A 6,179-nucleotide genomic window follows, 5' to 3' on the forward strand; every position below is an offset into this window, starting at 1 on the left:
CGGTCAGAGTGGGAGGGGGTGCGGCCCCAGGCCCCTCCCTCAAGACTGCTCCAAGCCCCTCTGGCTGCCCTGCTCTTCTACATAGGGAAGAGCCAACGAGGGTGGGGAGCACTGCCCTCAGATCCATTCTGAGGGGAGAGGTGTGACTCTGTTCCCGGGAGACCCCAATCTGGAGGGAAAGGGCATCACCCTGCCCTCGGTGCCCTATTCTGGGGGAGCAGAGCTCCCTGCCCCTTTCAGGATACCCGTGCTGAAGAGAGACAGCCTCTCCACCCACCTGTACTCCTGACAGGGCTGGGAGCAAGGGAGCTGGGGCTCCACCCCCCATGTCACTCCCCAGCCCCATCACTGAGGTAACCTGGGATGAATCAGACAGCCCTGGGCACCTGAAGCAGTGCTCAAAGTCACCAATACCCACCCGCTGCCCCAACACACACGCACTCTCTCCTGCCAAATGGAAGGCCCCAAGCTGCCCCCTTTAGCCAATTCGGGACCCTCATTACCCTGGACTAGCTAATCCATGCCACTTGCTCAACCCCAGTTCCCTCCGGGCCACCACTAGGTGACCGAGGGAAGAGGGCCTCAGACGCTCCAGCTCTTGAACAAGAAAGCAACCTACTGTGTATGCGCTTGCCTGGGGCCTAAGAGTCAGTCCTGGGGTCCCTTCCCCAAGATCTCCATTTCCATCCTCTGGGACCGGCAGTCAACAGACTGACAGACGCCGAGGCTACTGCTCCGTCTCAGGTTCCCAGGGCAGAGGGGAAAAGGACAGGAGGCAGTCGCCAGCTGGGCCCCTACCTGGAGCCACAGGGCTGGACAGGGGCCATAGAGCCCAAGGCCAAGACCTTATGCCTTTCCTGGTCTGGGGTTATTTGCGGACAGCAGGTCAGGAGCTACGGTGGCCCCCAGAGAAGAGACAGCTGGCTCCAGGGACACTGTGGGCATCAGCTTTCTCTCGTGCCCCAGGGGAGCTGGTAGGCCGGACACACTACTGCCTGGCATGTGACAGTGGCAGGTTGCCCAGGCCGGGCAGAGGGAAGGGAGGTAAGTGGGAGGAAGTGGGAGGAAAGACAAGATGGACAGTGGTGGGGAAGTAACAGTGGAGTGAGAATCATGTTCTGGACTCCGGAGCTGCAAAGGCAGAGTCAGGATCAGCAATAAGGGTTCCCTCCCCGGCAAGCATGACCCCAAAGGGTTCACACCCAGGACCACTGACAGCCTACCCTCAAATCCCACCAGTCTGTGCTGCCATCTCTAACGCGGCTGCCATCTCTCCTCCAGCCTCCCTATGGTCTGGTTCTGGTCCAACACTGTCCTCCCCCACACAGGTCCTGTCCCACCCCCTGCTCGGACTCCTCCTCTCCAAGTTGCCCCCCATTCAGCAGCTAAAGAGAACCCAAAACCTGATCTGTGGCTTCCCGCTGGCCTCAGGGAAGAGACAAGCTCCTAAGCTTGAGATTCAAGGTCTTCAGGTTCTGACCTCTCCTGACCTTCACTCCAGACGCCTCCTGCCCTGCTCCATCCGCAATCCCCCTCCCCATCCACCTGGTGTCTGGAGGCCTCTTCCACAGGCCTCGTCCCTCCCACCGACCTTCTCTCTGGGCTCCATGTCCCTGCTCTCAACCCCTCAGGCCACTTAGTCCAACCCTGGGTATCCCTGTTCATAATCTTCCATGGCCCCCACTCAGAATATAGATCAAAGTTCCTCCCACCACCAAGGAAGTCCTCATGAAGCCCTCATTGGGGGCACCCAGAAGGCCCCCAGTAAAAGCTACCAACTATGGCAAAGATTAGGCCTAGTGCTACCTACTTCTCCAGCCCCTCCCCTCACCCCTCTCTGCCAGGTTTCTGTCCCTTAGGTCCTTCCCTCTGACCTTCACCCCCTGTACCTTCTCGGGAGTTCTTCTCCTTCCTAAGGTCTCGCCTAGACCAATGCCTCCTCCAGGAAGCCCTCCTGACCACAGAGCTGCACTGGGGTGCTCTCCACGCACCTACAAATGCCAACTCAGTGGAACAAGCACAGCGTATGCATGTCTGTTGAGCACGCAACAAACAAAGGAATGTAAGTCTCCCCATCAGATCCCAGTCCAGGACCAGACACAGCACATGCATCTCCACAGTCTGTCAATCTTCTTTGAGTGCGTCCCAAGCTGGGCAGAGTTTGCACTGTCCTGGGTGCCAGAGACAAAGCACCACTGAGACCCAGCCCCTTCCCCAGTCCAGTGGGGAAGGCAGAAGAGGCACAGATACACAGAATGCCAGGTGGTGCAGGGGCGCAGAGAAGAAAAAGTAAAGCCGGGGCGGGGCGGGAGGCTGGCAGGCATCAGGGTACTGCGCTAGCCACGCAGTATCAGAGACGTGGGGGCGGAGAGTGAGCATGCGGAGATGTAGGGAAAAGACTCTCAGGCAGGGGAATAGCAAGTGCAGAAACCCTGAAGAAGGAGGGAGTCCAGTGAGTGGGAAGAGCTGCCAAGCGGCCAGTGAGGCTCCAGGGGAGAAGTAGGCGGAGGGACACAGGGTCTGGTGGGCTATGAAAGGGGGGCAGGGAATCCCTCCCCAACACTGGGGCCACCGTGCACTTTTGCTGGTCCCAGCTCAGTTCAGAACAGTTGCAAACTCAGAGTCCAAAGGAGGGGCAGATGTGGAAGGGAAGGACAGGGGCCAAGTGCCCAGTCCGGGCTCTCCCCTCCCGTCCCCAGCCCAGCAGCTTCACCTCTCAGAGCCTCTGTGATTCTGCAGCACCAGGCTGTCAACAGCATTAAAGCACCCACTGTGTGCACAGGGCTCGGCCTCCTGCCTGGCCTCCAGTGAGCGCCCAAACACAGGGCTGCCACGGTCAGACAGAGGAAAGTGAAGGCAGCCAGGTGTGACGGCGAGTGGTCGGAGCGGCAGGTCCGAGAGCAACCAGCAGCCTGAGCAGGGGCCAGCGCTGCAGTGTCTCTCCTGAACGCTCCCAGCACTCTGCCAGAGGGCCCGTGATCATGCCCAGGGGTGGGAGAGGCTCAGAGAGGGAAGCCATTTACCTTGGGTGTCCCAGCCGAGGGAGGAGCGGCAGAGGCCCGGGCTGCTGCTCAGCACACCAGAGTCACTTTTTACATTCTCATTTCAGCGACTAAGCAGAAGCAGCCAGCAGCAGCTTGGGCAAGGGCAGGGGGAGGAACTGGAAGATCCCCTGCGTCCCGCCTGGATCCTGCCCGTCCTCCCACTGAGGGTGGCGCCTCAGCTGAGGTGTCCGTGACGCAGTCCTGCGGTGATGAAACAGCAGGCATGCTGCCAAGAGGATGGCCTGCTGGTTGGGGAGCTGCCGATGGAGGACGCCCAGGCGGAGGACAAAGACCTGCTTCTGGAAGCCAAGTGTCAGCACGCAGGGGCCTGCCCCGGCTGCCTTCTTGCAGGCAGGACACCCCAGGTAGGGAGTGCCTGCGGGGCGGGGGGGGGGGGGGCGCCCATTCCTGTTTGCTGCTTCCTCGGGTGTCCAGGCCTGGGTTAGCTGAGGGCTCAGGACAGAGCTGCAGCTACTGGCTAGAACTGAGCCATCTGGAAGGTGAGGCAAAAAGAGCAAGGCCTCCTTGGAGGAGAGGACACCCACGCAACCGAGGAACAAGGCAAGCTCATCAGCTACAGGGAAATGCAAATGAAAACCACCCACCAGGATAGCTAAAATTTTAAAAAGTGCCAGTGCCAAGTGTTGACAAGGACGTAAAGCAACTGCCGTGGGGGGAATATAAAACAGCTCAGCCGCTACGGAAAAAGATTCGGCAGTGAGCACTGAAACTCCATCAGGCCTACCCCAGGACCCAGCAACACCCTAACGCCCCAACAGGACACAGACTTATTTACCGAAATACATGAGCCAGAATGTTCACAGCAGCAGTGTTCCCAGTAACCCCAAAGCTGAGAACAGACCAGGCGTGGACCCCCGGGAAGAAGGGCGGCGCGTCGGGGACAGCGAGCTGTGGCAGCCCCAGCGACAGTCTGCGCCCCGCGCCGCAAGCTCCCGACAGGCAACAAGCCGCTATTTGCTTAGGGGTGTCTTTCTCTCTTGTAAACTGTGCAGAAAATCAAGGAAACCAAGACCCAAAAAGTCAGGAGAGCGGCTGCATTTGGGAGGGCAAGAGGAGGGGATTTCTGGGAGCTGCCAAAGCTCCCTCGTCCTGACACAGGGCGTCGCTTAGCCGTACTGGCGCGCGCTGCGCTGTTCTGCGTGGGGCGGGACTGACGCCTTCTGTGCTTTACATCAAAAGAAGTACCTGTAGAAAACAATCTGGGCTTGGGAGTCCAGAGGATAGAGCGGGGAGCTGAAATCGGGCTTCCTGGCTCCCAGGATGCCCCTACCCCAAGACAGGCCTGCCTCAACTCTCCCCTCAAGGAGGTCAGGTCAGCAGAGGAGCCGAGGGGCTGGAGGAGGCACATCTCTACCCAGGGCTCTGCTGCTTTTTGGCTAAGCGGTCGCAGACAAGGGACACCCTCGGTGTGGAGACCCTCTCATTGCTCACTTTTCTCTGCCTGCTCAGAGCGCACCACTGGGTGCGGCGATTTTCATTCCCATTCATTTTTCTTCTGTGCAGAGTTAAATATAATCCAAACTCCAGCCCCCCCCCCCACCGGCCCCCTGGCCGCGGGGCGACAGTAGGCCTCCTGCGTCCTCCTGGCTGCGCGGATGGGGGGCCCTCCAGCAGGGTTGTTCTAAAGATGGGCACGCTGAGCCCTGTGCCGGGGCGGTTGTGAGGGCTCAGTGAGCTCTAGATCTCCTGTTCCTATGGTTCCTACAGTCTGGGTGGACCCCAGGAACACCTGAATCAGAGTTCCTCCCTCCTCTGCTCAACACCCTCCCCCATGTCCTCCCTCCTGCGGGAGCCCCCGGACCCTAGGAGGTGTGCACTACCCCCTTTTCACTTCTCTAAACACACTTTGTTTCAGTGGTGCCTGCCTCCTGTGGCTTCTCTGCGACCCTGGGACACCCCTACCTCAGGGCCTTTGCACATGTTGCCCCCCCCCCAATCAGAATGGTCCTAGCCTCAGGCCTGCCCCCTTCTTCAGTCTCTGCTCATATCACTTTCTTGGAGAAGACTTCCTACCCTCCCTAAACAAGAGGGTACCCACATTACCTCCCCTCACCCTAGACTGATGATAGCAAGTGCTATCGTCACTGAGGGTACCATACAGATTTATGAGTTCATCAGCTCACAGTCAACCTCTCCCAACTATCAGTTTGGTAAAGGCAGGAGCTCCTGCCAACCTCAGGTACCGATGGCTCCTCAGTACCTGCCACAGTGCTGGGTATACACTCGGCGCTTAATATTTGTGAAGTGAATGAGTAAAGCCCTGTATCCAGAACAGGCTCAAAATAACTTAAATTCCTTCCTTTGCCATTTGTCGAATCCTTTTTCTCTCGTCCTCTCTCCCTGACCTGGGTGCCAACCGAGACAGCCCAGACGGACGGGGAGGTAGGTAGGCAGCAGGGAGGCGAGGGCCCGCGTCCCCTGGAGCCATGTTCAGTGGGATGGGCGCCCCTTCCCTGTGCTGTGAAGCTGGGGAGCCGGTCTGTGCCTTATCTAGCGCTCCCAGAGAAGGAGCTGCTCAGGAGACAAAGCCAAAGCCAACAGGAACCTGTCCTTCAGCAGGCAACGTATGCTGGTGGAATCAGGGGGCAGGGCACGCCAGGCAGGGAGGGGGCAAGGACCCCTCCTTTGTCCTGTGCAGCTCTGTGAGCCAGTGCCGACGCTGCTGTGGCACCTTAGCAAAGCTGAGCAGGTGGAAAACGCACAGGTCTCTGGAGGGATTTCTCCCAGAAAATGCTTATGCCAGCGCACAGAGGCCCCACGGCGAGGTTTCCCAACCTCAGCACGAGTACCATTTGCGCCAGGTAACTCCTGTCAAGGGGCTGCTCTGTGCCCAGGAGGCGGTTGAACACCGATGGTCTCTACTTGCTAAAACCAACAGCACACCCTCCCTCTGGCTGTGACATCAAAGTGTCTCCAGACCTTACCAAAGGTCTCCTGAGGGGCAAAGCCACCCTGACTGAGAACCACCGTTCTGAGGGTATAGTAGCAAACATCTGGAAGTGACCTAAACATCCCTAACAGACGCTTGAAATTGCAATAGTGGGTAATGCAATGAAGAGAATGCCATGTGGCACCTAACGCATGCTGTGCACACCTAACCGCTCTGGACATGTG

The sequence above is a fragment of the Talpa europaea genome, assembly GCF_964194135.1.
Source record: "Talpa europaea genome assembly, chromosome: 16".
NCBI lineage: Eukaryota > Metazoa > Chordata > Mammalia > Eulipotyphla > Talpidae > Talpa > Talpa europaea.